General features: G+C 50.6%; 1 protein-coding gene and 1 non-coding gene across 3 annotated transcripts in view; one reads left to right on the top strand and one right to left on the bottom strand.

The window, feature by feature from the left end:
* LOC144822569 (interferon-inducible GTPase 5-like) overlaps nucleotides 1-14,001 on the bottom strand; it is a 249,435-nt gene that overhangs the window by 139,292 nt on the left and 96,142 nt on the right. The gene's annotated exons all lie outside the window — the stretch shown is intronic.
* On the top strand, nucleotides 1,026-1,097 carry TRNAV-UAC (transfer RNA valine (anticodon UAC)). The gene has a single exon. It is a non-coding gene; the product is annotated as a tRNA-Val (tRNA).

Genomic DNA, 14,001 nt, shown 5'->3' with positions numbered 1-14,001 from the left:
CCTGAACCGGAAACAAGCATCCTGGGACCGGTTTCTGAGTAACACCCTTCATCAGCCAGGCTCACTTGAATTAGGCAGGCCCAGACAGCAGCGGCACGAACCCCAGGGACCAAAAGGCGAACCACCACCGGGAAACAAACCAGAGGGGGAAGGGCAGGACGTCAGGGAAAAGAAGAGCAAGCGCCCAACCACACCAGCCAGAAAAAACCTCCACCAGACACCCCCAGCCAGGAAAAACCAGGCAGGAATTAAAACAGAACCAGGAGGGGCGGCCAGGAACACCAGAAGCTAGCCAAAGGCAAGCACAGGGAGAGCCAGGGCAGAAGCAGCCAGACCACTCGGCCAACCGGACTGTGGCCCGACCAACCAAGCAGACGCCAGGAAGCAGAGGTGAAGAACCAGGACACCCAAGCGGAGCAGAGACCACAACAGCCAGCTCACAGCGGAGGGAAGGGCACCAGAAAAAAAGGTGCACGCAGCACACCCAGGGCCAAGACACCCGCACCCATGATACCCCAAGAAGCAGGGATGCAGAGGGGCTGCAAAGAAAAGTGGAGAAAACCGCGGCAGGCCAACAGGAACCCATGGAAAACCATGACAGCAGCGCCACACCCCACCACCTGCGAGCATGAACAAGAAACACCCGGAGGCAGACTTCCAGCTCCAAGACACGGGCAGGGCGGCACCACACGAACATACGCAGCCACCGAAGGGGTGGGCGGGGGCAGAGAGCCCCACAGAGCACCAGGAGGGAGTCCACACAGGAAGTACAGACCCAACCGAAGGCACAGCCGACCAGGGCATCCAACCCCCGGGAGCAGCGGGGGAGCGGAGGCAGCAGTGATCAAGAGCAAGTGAAAATAGAAAACAATCCCAAGCCACACTCGAGGTGCCGGCGGCCACAGGAGACAACCAACCCCGGCCACATGGAGACCGCCAGCGTGGGGGAGCGAACCATGAGAACAGAGCACCAGGAGGCAGCCGCGTGGGCCGACGCGCCACAGCTCACCACGGAGGACAGAAGCGGGGACGTAGCTCAGTGGCAGAGCGCATGCATTACATGTATGAGGCCCCGGGTTCAAATCCCGGCATCCCCTGGAGGTACTGACGCCCCAACACAGCAAGGATCAGAAGGCCAGACTGCTACCATTCAAGGACCGGCATACCTAGTAGAAAAAGGAGCGAAAACAGCCAGAGCGGGGGCCAACAGCACAACAAGGCCCCCACCGGCACAGGGAGAAACATCATAAGTGCACCCTTCACTACCCCAGCCCGCCACCACAGCAGTACGCCAGAAATGCAAGGCATCCAAGGGCCAAAAAACCCCACGACACCCATCCGGCAGAGTGTGCAAAGACCAGGACAGACATAAACGCTGGATGGGCCACACAACATCCCCATAGCAAATACCATAGTGAATGCGAAGAGGAACTGCAATCTCCATGTGCCGTAACTCATTAGACTTGTGCCGCAGTCTCCGACTGCAGAACACCTCGGAGCAACCGTTGCATCCCATAATAATCGCACATCGGTTAAACCTCATTTTCAATACTGCCACTGTAAACATCAGCAGAAGAGAAAACACATGACGGCTCACACAAAGCAGACGCCAACACATTCACAAAACAGGCACGGAGAAAACTACACACTAGCCAGCCGAGCTGCAGGGGAAGGCGAGAAGGAAACAAAAACCCTGCAAGCGGGACTCACCCGAAGTGGGGGCCAACCCAAGGAACCAGGCTCCCACTCCAAACGCCAGCACATCCAGGAGACCGGCAGGAGCCCATCCAGCGCGGCACATCCCACCCGGCCAAGCTCGGGAAGACGAGCCTGCGACCCGGAAGAAATCCAGCCCCAGCCGCAAAGGGCCGGGAGGCCACGAACTGCAAGCAGAACACCGGCTTCAACAGAGACTGACGCCCAGCAAGCCCGGCAGGCCAGAAGACAGTCAAGGTAACCCCGCGCCCGCACAGCCAGGCAGCCGGGCGAGGGGGAGAAGAGAAGCACTGCCACTCCAGCCCAGCAGGAGCAGCACACCATCCAATCTGTCGACAGACAGAAAAAAAGAACAGGCGGGATGCTGGGTAAGAACTGCTTATGTACTCCCGGTGGGAGGGGCAGTATTAGGGTCCCAGCATTCCTCTTGTTTTTGTCTGTAGGGAGATGGTCATCTCCACATAGTAATGAATGGGACGAGGACAAAGGGACCTGGGGGTAATCTGCGTATTTTGTAAAGTGGAGTTTCTCCCTAGATTGGGTTTGTTTCTTGTTCTTGGCAATGACCCTTCATTAGCTGAATGCGACCTATTGCTTTTGTGAACTTAGCTTTCGATGCCAGCTTATGCATTCTGTCGCAACATTTGATTTTCTTCCTAGAGGTTCTTTGCTGTTGTATGTGGTGCTCTGTTCCTCTACTGGCCATATCACTGTTCGGGCCTGCAAGGACATTATAATTTCCTGAGGAAGATGACCGCTGTTTTTATTTGCCCCCAATTGAAAATCGGCTATTTTGCAAAGCAGAGGAAGTGTTACAAAAGTGTAGTCTATTGTAGTACTGAATGCAGCAGGGTGAAAAGTTGCTGCAGGGGGGTGACATTAAACAGCCATTTAATGCACAAAAGTTAAGATGTTCGACCTCCCTCAGTAGATTTTTTACTAGATTTGTTTGCTTTCCTCACTTATTTATTTCCTGAGCCAGGATGTTCCATGAAAATTAAAGGTCTTCCATGGAGCTATCATCATTCAGTGAACCCAGGAGATGTAGATCTACCGGAGTTAGACTGATGAGCAGTAGGTAGTCAGCGTAAAGCAGATTCAAAAGAACTAGGTCGCCCATCTTTGGGGCATGTGAATTGCAGTTGTCCAGTTTAGCTGGTAGATGTGACATAAAAAGATTGAACAACGTTGGGGCTAGCACACAGCCCTGGTTCAGACCATTTGTAGTTGGAATTATCCCAGCAGATGCATATTAAAGTCTTCTTTTAGTATGAAAAGTGGTGTTTGCTCCCCTGCTGTCGCAGGGATTCTGCTCATACACAGAACTGTCCATAGAGACCTAGAACCTCAGTGAATTAGGGTGTACCAAAACTCACCTCAGTATCCAAAATCCCCTACCAGACTAGCAATCAGTGTCTCATTGGTTCTTCCATACCCCCAATGATTTAGACAACCCAGAACATGGACTTAGAACGCCTCAGGTAACGTGGAACACATGAACACTCTTTCGTTAAGTTTGAAATGTTTATTTCTAATGCCGTGTTCTCAGGCGCAGTATCTTAGCTAATACAAGCAAACATATTATAAGCAACAAGGTTATCAGCATGTTAAAAGGCTAAAGGGAAGAAGGCTAAATGGCACCTAAGTCTTACCCTCCCTTGCTAGTATATTATATTATGTCTAAAGAAGGTCTCTTTGGGTTTTAGAAGGGCGGCCCCATACCTCTGATCTTAGTGGAAAGGGATCACATCATCTTCCACCAGCTCTCTGCATGCGAATATTCATCAAGTGTGTGTGCATGCTCTGCGCAGTGCATTATTAAACGCGCCTAAAGCCAGAGTTGGCCGCAGCTGCATTGGTGTTATGTCTAGAACGTGCGCAGATCAGACCTCACAACAACCACTGTGTTGAAATAACCTTGAAGGCCTCGGCACTCACTGTTCAGACATAGCTTATCAAGCAAAGCTGATACAATAGCAAAACATATTCTCGTGAGAAGCAAAATATTCTACTATGCTCAAAGCTCTAATAAAAATATGTGCCGTGTGCAGAAGCAGCGGAAAGGTAAAATGGCGTTTAAACTTCTAATAAGCTCATGCTAACTTAACACAGTGTGAAGGCAAAGCATATCTATATGACACCCTCCTTTGATCCGAGCACGGATAAGAAAAGATAAGATAAGGGGAAAATTTTTGGAATGCATAGTTCGGAGTTCAAGAACGACAGTCAGTTCAAATTTGCGCAAGTGAAAAAAATTAAAAAGGAAAAAAATGTTTGTCTTTTAAAATTCTTATAGTCAATTAAATTTAGTCATAGGCCGTAGCAAAGTCAATAGGCCTGGGGCAGAGAAAGTTTTCATATGCCAGAAAAAATAATAATAATAAAAAAAAATGTTCGATGTCCAATAAATGACGATGACACTCCTCATCCTAACATTGAATATGCAAAATATGCAGCAACAGCCTCCAATAGGAAGTCACTGTTCTAATCCGAAAACAGTTCAGCCATCCAATTTAACAGTGGGAAAAAACATACATGCTCTTCAATTACCGGAGCATCTAGCACCATCAGAGGACAACTCGGTGGGTTCTCTATGAAGCTGTGTGCCAAGAAATCTTGCGCCGCTGCGAACACATTCCAACGATCCAGTATTCCATGCATCGCTGCAAAGGCCATAATCCCTTCATCAGAACAAAGCAATTCATGAGCAACTAAGGGGCTCATAAGCTGAATATAATCCACATCGGGAGACACCGTATTGCAGAGACACAAATCCAAGGCCCAGTTGAAATCGCAACTCAGGCAATGAAAAACAGGCTGGACACATGTAAAGTAGGAAAACTGAAACGATAATCCATAAGCTGCACTTGAGGTTGCAAGTGGCAGCGCTCCATAGTACTCAAGCATTCTGCTGCGAAACAGCGCCAGACGTGACAGCTCGTCTCGAAACACAGGACGTGCATCCATTTTGAATTAATCAAAACAGCAAAAGAACGCCTGCAGCCAGAGCCAGTAGTATGGGAAATCCACCAAATCGGCTGGAAAAGATCGAATGAAAGAAAGCAGGGAAGACCCAGAATATAGTTTGAAACGAAGTCACAAGGCCACTGCTTACAACTTTAAAAAAGTGTGCCAGCCCCGTTGTGGAGGATGCATTAAAGATTGTGTGAATTAATTCACCCAAATGCAAGGGCAAGTCAGTATTTAATAAAGCATGCACCTCTGTGCGGGTGTTAGCCACGTGAAGGACGAATGTCTCACGAGCAGATGTAAGGGCAACTTCTTTCTGGGACAACAGAGCTCTTATGCGACTCATCTTGTTGAACTCTGCTTTCAAGGTTGGAATCGTAGGCCAGATGGAAACACCAAGCTTCCCATGCAGGGGTGGATACACTCCCACCCACCCACTACGCCATATATGACGACCGCGCAAACGCGCAGCGTGCACGCGCAGCGGTCACGCCGATTGTGCGTCGAAGGCGCGCCAAAGGTAAGCCCGTCTGCGCCCGTCCGCGCCTGGCCCACGCCCAGCGCCTGGACCCCTGTCTCCCACAGTCACCAGCCCTCCCGCCGGACCTACGCCGCCACCGAACTCTACGCACTCAACGCCGGCCGACTCCCGGGTTGCTACCGAGCCACCCCGAGACGCACCCACGGACCCTTCTGCTGCAACTCCTGCAAGTTTACCTGCATCCGGACCTGCACCACTCCAGCAGTGCCCAAGAGCTCGACGAACAACAGCAGCAGCCACCTGAAGTGCATCCTGCTCAACACTCGCTCCGTCCACAGACACGCCGTCGAGCTCTGGAACCTCCTCGACACCACAGCCCCAGACGTCGCCTTCCTCACGGAAACCTGGATGAACGCCTCCTCAGCGCCCGACATCGCCATCGTCATCCGGGATGGCTTCAAGATAATCCGGAGGGACCGCGTCAACCAGACAGGAGGAGGCATCGCCATCATCCACAGGAACTCCATCCGCATCACGACCAACACCGACGACACCCTCGCACCCGCCGAGCACCTGCACTTCCAGATCCACATCAACCCCAAGACCACCCTCAGAGGCACCCTCGTCTACAGACCCCCGGGACCACGCACACAATTCAGCGAGGACATCGCCGACTTCGTCAGCCCGCAGGCCCTCCCCTCCGCTGACTACATCCTCCTCGGGGACCTCAACTTCCACCTGGAGAACAACAACGACCGCAACACCACCACCCTGCTGGACAACCTCGCTAACCTCGGACTCAAGCAACTGGTGACCACCCCCACCCACTACGCCGGACACACACTCGACCCCGTCTTCTCATCCAGCAAGGACATCGCCTTCAGCCACGTCACCGGACTCCACTGGACGCACCACAGCTGCGTCCACTTCAGCTTCAAAAGGACCACGATCCACCACCAACAGCAACAGGTTGCACGCAGAAGCTGGAACAAGATCACAGCCGACCAGCTCGCGACTTCTCTGAGCAAGAACCCACCCACCAGCGCAACGAACCCCAGCCAAGCGGCCACCAACCTCACAAAGTGGATCAGCGACTGCGCAGACGACCTCGCCCCTCTGAGGACCCCGCCTAGCAGACCCTGCAGCAAGAAAGCCCCATGGTTCACCGACGAACTCAAGAGCTCCAAGAAGGACTGCAGAGCCCTTGAGAAAGCCTGGCGCAGAGACCCAACACCGGACAACATGACTGCCCTCAAGCTCGCCACCCGAAAACACCACCAACTGATCCACACCACCAAGAAAACTGCATTTAAGGAACGACTGGACAACAACGCACACAACAGCAAGGAACTCTTCAACATCGTTAAAGAGCTCTCCAACCCCAACGCCGGAAACAACAACATCACCCCTTCGCAAGACCTCTGCAACTCCCTCGCCTCCTACTTCCACAACAAGATCGCGGACATACACAACAGCTTCAGCACTCAACCGATGCACGCCACGACCGAACCACCGCCCCCCACCACCACCCTCCGCGCCTGGACCCCGATCAGCACCGAAGACACCATCCGCACGATGAACTCCATCCACTCCGGATCTCCGACTGACCCTTGCCCTCACTACGCCTTCAACAAGGCCGACGCTGTCATCGCACCCCACCTGCGGGACATCATCAACACCTCCTTCAACACCGCTACCTTCCCGGAGAGCTGGAAGCACGCCGAACTCAGCGCCCTACTAAAGAAGCCATCAGCCGACCCCACCGACCTCAAGAACTACCGACCCATCTCACTGCTCCCGTTTCCCGCAAAAGTCATCGAGAAGACCGTCAACAAGCAGCTGGCCGCCTTCCTCGAGACAAACGGATCCCTCGACCTCTCGCAGTCCGGCTTCCGGGCCAACCACAGCACCGAGACCGCCCTGATCGCAGCAACCGATGACATCCGAGCTCTGCTTGACAACAGAGAAACAGCGGCCCTCATCCTCCTAGACCTCTCCGCGGCCTTCGACACTGTCTGCCACCATACCCTAGTACAGCGCCTCAGCAACGTCGGAATCCTGGAGAAGGCACTGGAGTGGATCACCTCCTTCCTCGCCGGAAGGACACAGAGAGTCCGCCTCCCCGTTTAGATCAGAAGCCACCGAAGTCATCTGCGGCGTTCCTCAAGGCTCCTCGCTCAGCCCAACCCTCTTCAACGTCTACATGAGCCCCCTCGCAGCCATCGCACGCCAGCACAACCTCAACATCATCTCCTACGCCGACGACGCCCAGCTGATCCTCTCCCTCACCAACGACCCCGCCACCGCCAGAGCCAACCTACACGAAGGGATGAAAGAGGTAGCCAAATGGATGAAGAACAGCCGCCTGAAACTGAACTCGGACAAGATGGAAGTCCTCATCCTGGGATCCTCACCCTCCGCCTGGGACGACTCCTGGTGGCCCCCCGCCCTAGGCAGCGCACCCAAACCAACAGACCACGCACGCAACCTGGGCTTCATCCTGGACTCCTCCCTCTCCATGACCAGACAAGTCAACGCCGTCTCCTCGTCGTGCTTCAACATGCTACGCAAGATCTTCCGGTGGATCCCCACCGAGACCAGGAAGACGGTCACCCAGGCCCTCGTCACCAGCCAACTGGACTACGGCAACGCCCTCTACGCCGGAACCACCGCCAAACTCCAGAAGAGACTCCAGCGGATCCAGAACGCCTCAGCACGACTCATCCTGGACATCCCCCGTCGCAACCACATCTCCGGACACCTGAGAGACCTGCACTGGCTCCCGGTCAACAAGAGAATCACCTTCCGTCTCCTCACCCACGCACACAAAGCCCTGCACAACCAAGGCCCAGGATACCTCAACAACCGCCTCAACTTCTACGCTCCCAAACGCCAGCTTCGATCGACCGGCGACACCCTCGCCGCCGTCCCCCGCATCCGAATAGCCACCACAGGGGGAGGGTCCTTCTCCTACCTCGCCACCAAGACTTGGAACTCCCTCCCGACCCACCTCCGCCTGACCCAGGACCTCCTCGCCTTCAGGAAGCAGCTCAAGACCTGGCTGTTCGAGCAGTAGCGGACCCCCCCTCCCCTAGCGCCTTGAAACCCTCCGAGTGAGTAGTGCGCTATACAAATGCTTTGATTGATTGATTGATTGATTGATACCAGTATTTGCTAACTGGAACCAAGTGGATGCCCAAACCCCGATTCCCATTGCATGGTCTGACCATCTCCTCGTCCCCTTTACCATCGAAATTCAGGGACCACGTCCCATTGACCGTCCCGCTGATAAACATCCTAGGCGCAGATGGACAGCGTTCTCCCAGGCCAAATTCAACCTGGCACTCACCGAGAAAGGTCATCCTGGGGGTAACGGGGTTGATGAAATTAATTCCAATCTTGACCATCGCATTTTGGAAGCCCTGAATCAGGTGGCACCTTTGGGTATGGCGAAATTAGGGGGCCGAGTGCAACGATCGGCACCTTGGTACAATGAAGATCTGCGAACGGCCAAAGCAATATGTAAACGTGCCGAAAGGCAATGGAGGATAGCCTATTCCACGCAGGCCAAAACAGTTTACATTGATTGCAGACGTGCCTATCACACGTTGATTAGGAAGGCCAAATCATTGTACTACTGCAATAAGATAGAGGAAGCAAAGCAGTCCACCAAGGAGCTTTTCTCTATCTATAAATCTATTGCAATAGGAAAATCCGCCACAGTGCCTAAGAAACTCTGCACCATGGAGGGCTGCAATCGAATTGCTGAGTTCTTTGCAACTAAGGTCTCCAATATTTACAATTCCTTCCCCCAGAGGACAGACAATGGTCCTATCCCCTCGGAATTCCCAAGAATGAAAGGGGAACATCAGCTAACCACTTTTGCTACTCCTTCCACTACGGAGCTTCTCCGTATTTGTGGATCCATAAAATCTGGTTCCCCTAGAGATCCGACCACTCCCAGTCGGCTAAAGGACAGTCTGCCAGTACTGGAGCCCTATGTGCGTCAGTTACTGGACATCTCCTTTGAGTCTCAGGTGGTCCCGAAGGCCTGGAAACAGGCAGTGGTACTTCCTCTGCAAAAGAAGAGCAACGTTAGCTTCGAAAAGCTGGATAACCTCCGTCCTATTTCTCTCCTTCCCTATATGGCGAAGGTGGCGGAAAAAATAGCCAACATACAACTTATGCAGTTCGTGGGGATGGCGTCGCTACTCCACGACTCGCAATTTGGCTTCCGCCCCCGTCATTCGACGGAGTCTGCTCTCCTCGTGGCAGTGGAAGCACTCAGACAGGGAGTAGATGAGGGCCAAACGATGGCATTGATCCTTCTAGACTTAAGCGCAGCATTCGACACTGTAGCACATTCCACCTTGCTACAGTGTCTGAATGGAGGAGGGGTGACAGGAGCTGCGCTTGGTTGGATCAAGTCCTTCCTTTCTGAGAGGTGCTTCCAAGTCAGACTGGGTGATTGCTACTCTAGGGAGATTGAGTTGGGCCAGGGCGTACCGCAGGGTTCGTCCCTGAGCCCAACTCTATTCAACATCTATGTCTCCCCCCTGGCGACTATCGTGGAGGGGCATGGTCTCCGTTTGGTGTCCTACGCCGATGACACGCAGTTGGTCATCTCCCTATCGCGCGCGCCCGGACTTGCGGCTGACATCTTCAGGAACTGCATGAAAGATCTTGCTGCCTGGATGTCTGCAAACTGTTTAAAGTTGAACGGGAGCAAGACCGAGGTGCTCGTGGTGGGGGGTGCACCGTCTGCCTGGTCGTCGGCGTGGTGGCCACCTTGTCTGGGGGAAGTTCCTGCTCCCTGTCGTGAGGCAAGGAACCTTGGCGTGTGGCTGGACAAGGACCTTACTTTCGGTCCACAGGTCGGTCGGGTGGCAGGGATATGCTTCAGTGTTCTGAGAGCCCTTAGGAAAGTATTAGATCTGCTTCCCATTTCCGCTCGTCAGACACTGGTGCATGCCTTGGTCACCTCCCGACTTGATTATGGGAACCTGCTCTATTTGGGGGCCACAGGTAGGGTCATCGGCCGCCTGCAGGTTCTTCAAAATGCGGCAGCGCGGTTGGTCCTCAGACTCCCTAGGAGGTCATCCGCCAAACCAGCATTACGGGCCCTCCACTGGCTCCCCATAGAGAGGAGAGTGGAGTTTAAGGCCCTTGCCACTTGTCATCGTATCTTGAGCGGCAAAGCACCTTTTCCGCTCCAGAGTCTAGTATCCCATTACGAGCCTGCACGCAGTCTTCGCTCCTCGCAGACCGGGCTGTTGAAAGTTCCAAGAATATTTAAAGCTCGTATGGGAGGTAGATCCTTTAGATACCTTGCTCCTAAATGCTGGAATAATCTTCCGCTGGAACTTCGGCTTGAACCCTCCGAAGTCCAGTTTAGGAAAAAACTTAAAACGCACCTTTTCAGCAAATAGCTTGTTTGGGAGGAGGGGGGACAGTCACTCCACTTGTCATAGCGCGGGGACACGCCAGTGGCGTAACCAGGCGCTTAATAAATGCCCATTAATAATAATAATAATAATACATTACATTCTTACAGCAAACCACACGCTCACTGACGGTAACCACATAAGCAATGCCTTTTAATAGCCGACAGCAATCCTCGTTGTTTAAAAGTAAATAACCCCTGTTTGCCAGTAATGTGAATGTGGGCACAATTGCCAGAACAGGTGTACCTTTCCAAATACAGGCCAAATTCGGCTCATTCTGGTTACAAGAGCCATGAAATTGGATATGTCTGCAAATCAACAAGTGATCTGGTGTTTCAGTGCAATCTTCACCATTCAAATAAACTTTTTTACCCTCCCTAAGGCATCTATAGGTAAATGGAAGTACTTTACACACCCATCGAACTTAAACAGAGGGAACGGCAGTGTTATTAACCCGTGGATAAGCCACGTTGCTGAATTGGCCTCTACTACAGAAAACGGTAATGGTTCTAACCTTTCAATATATAACATAGAAAAGGAGGCATCCTTCATTGACAGTAAACGCTGCTTGTCAGTCAAATTAAACGGGGCAAACAATGATGAGGTGTTCATGCAATGCCATAGCACTTTGCCAGCTTTCAAGTTTTGCAAAGTCCAAGCAAACTGCATAATGGAACGCAATTTATTTTGATCATGGTACAAAACAGACACTTCATCCTGCACAATATCAACAAAAGACGATACAATATTGTCTAATGTGTAAATGCGGGAAGAAAGCGTATTAATGCTATTATCTACAACTGCTAGCACTTTTTCTAAATTAGCCTGATCTATAGCTCTAATGCGGGTAGCCACCTCAATTTGGGAAGTTGTCCAGACTTCGTTGCAAATAGCATATATCCATCTTTTAGATCTACCGTTAGCCGGGCCCTTTATAAAATCATTCAGATCAACATCGTCAGTCAGTTTAGATAAATGCAGCTTAACTGACGCCGAAGTGGAATATTTGCCAATTCTGACATAATTTGCCTACAGAATAGGTAGTAACAGAATGGTCACTTTCAAAACGGGGATCCACCCTGACCTGTGTAAAGCCTTGAGCTAAACCCATAAAACGATGCTGCCAAGAATCAGCACTCCTGTGCCAGAGCAACCAACCCTTAGGATCCAAACTGGATATGTTAAAGGAAGAATTTTGCAACAGAGTTTGTAACTCTCTGGTTGAAAATTTAGTGATATTATTCCAGCCAGAATATTCTTCTAATTCAGGAAAAGAAGGAGCATTTAATTTTTTAGTAGTAGCCAATCCAAAACATGTTGTCTGTGAAATTGTAGAATTCAGGAACAACATATGGTTCGGGATGAGGCATGCTCGGTGCAAAGCCTCAGTGCCTTGCACTTGCCAGCTTTTAGAACCCCAAACTGATTTAAGGTCAATGGTATCCTTCCATAACTTGTAGCCACCTACAGCCAACTGGTCGAGAAAGGACTTCGAGTACAATAATTTAGTATCGGTAAGTCTAAATTTGGATGTGGACTTTTCGGTGATTTTAAAATAAAATGCATTGGGATTTGACTGATTAAAATCAGTAAAATAAGAGAACCTTTTAAAAAATGAAGCAGAACTGCCTTGTATAGGAGCTGGACAATGCTCCCATTGTGTATAATTTACAGTGTTCCTCCTGGTATTAGTTTTATGCAGGTAGTGATTGCCAAAATGTTGGAAACAATATAAATCACCGTAATTAGCAAACTCTAAATACAAATCTTCAGCATCAAAGGCTGCATAATATTTCAAATCAGAAAACAAAGCTTCTACAGCCTGAACATCCCAATCATCAGAACGTATATTTTGTTTAACTACATCCCCCATAGAAACTCTAAGCACATTAGGGACATTTATAACCTCAGTGGGCCCATGAATTTGAAAACAGCATCCCATACAATCCCATCTAAAACAGGCCAAGCAGTGATGTTAACAAAAGCCAAGTCTGTCTTCAATCTGTGTGATGAAGAATGGGGAGCCAATGTTCCATTGATTTGTCGAATGCATGTTCTCTCCTCGACATAGTGTCCATTGACAAGTCGAAAAAAAATGCACCACAAAGCCAATTGACATGAAAAGGTAAATTGAAAAAAGCACCAACCAAATGTAGGTCTAAGGGGGAATCAAAAATGTTTTTTAAACAATTTAGCCAAAACAGAGACCTTCGAAGGTTTCTTCGATGTTTGTCAATCAGTGTCAAATGAAAATCTGGATTCTGTAGCCAACCGAGTTTGCAAATCAGGCATCGATATGTCAGTTGGGTAAGTGTAGTCAGTTTCATCAAGTTGAGTACCAGGCAGTGTACTCAATAAAGGACTAGAAATTTCAGGCATCTCGAGGGCAACCTCAGGCACTGGATTAGAAGCCGGGGCCAAAACAGAATTTCTCACAATCGAAGGACATGAGACTGCCGGTCTCATACTAAGAAGAATCGGCCACTCTGTGTATCTTGACATTGTCAATGGAGATATACCTGTTTTCCTTACGACCTGGAAGTGGTGGTAAAATGACTATTCTTGTGCCCTTCACACCAAGCACTGGAACTGGACCTCGATAAGAGGGACCAAATTCTTTCTTGTTTTTGATCTACTCTCAAACCAGTTCTCAAACTTAGGGTAGCCAGCCAACTACCGGGATCTGCAACGCATCATCCGAGGTGGAGGGCAAATGTTCCTTTGCAAGACTGTCTCTTGTCTCTTGTAGATTCTGTAAAACATTGCAATGTTCATCTACGTCAAAGGAGGCAGCAACAGCCGCCTGGTCTAGACCGTCAAGGTCCGGTACAAACATCTGGATACCAAAGAGCATTTAGTATGGGGTCTGCCCACCCAGAGACCTTCCAGGGAGATTATTTAGAGCACGCTGCACGCTATTGAGGTGGGCCAGCCAGTTCCTGCCATTGCCTATAACTCTAGCTGTCAAACACTGCTTTAAATCTCGGTTCATTCATTCCACAACACTATTACCCTCAGGTCTGTATGGAGACGAAAACTTGACTTGGACCCCCAACGAAGTCATGGCATCCTTATACGCCTTAGAGGCGAAAGCCGGACCCTGATCCGAATGGAAGGTACCACATGCAAAAATCCCTACAAAGACACGCAAGTCTCTTATGACAGTTCGTGAATCAACGCTGCGGTGTGACCACACCCACACAAAGCGTGTGCATGAATCAACTGCTACTAAGATGTACTTATACGCAGTACCAGAAGAAAAAGGACCGCAATGATCTAAGTAAACACAACCAAGTGGTTTATTAGAAATGTACAACTGTGTCTGGGGTGGACGCGTAGCAGTCGTAGGCTTAATCTGCTGGCAAATGTCACATTTAAGGACATAATCAC

Source organism: Lissotriton helveticus, chromosome 3_1 (assembly GCF_964261635.1).
Source record: "Lissotriton helveticus chromosome 3_1, aLisHel1.1, whole genome shotgun sequence".
Taxonomy (NCBI): Eukaryota; Metazoa; Chordata; class Amphibia; order Caudata; family Salamandridae; genus Lissotriton; species Lissotriton helveticus.
The sequence above is the reverse complement of the archived record's forward strand: the minus strand, read 5'-3'. Positions and strand labels throughout refer to the sequence as shown.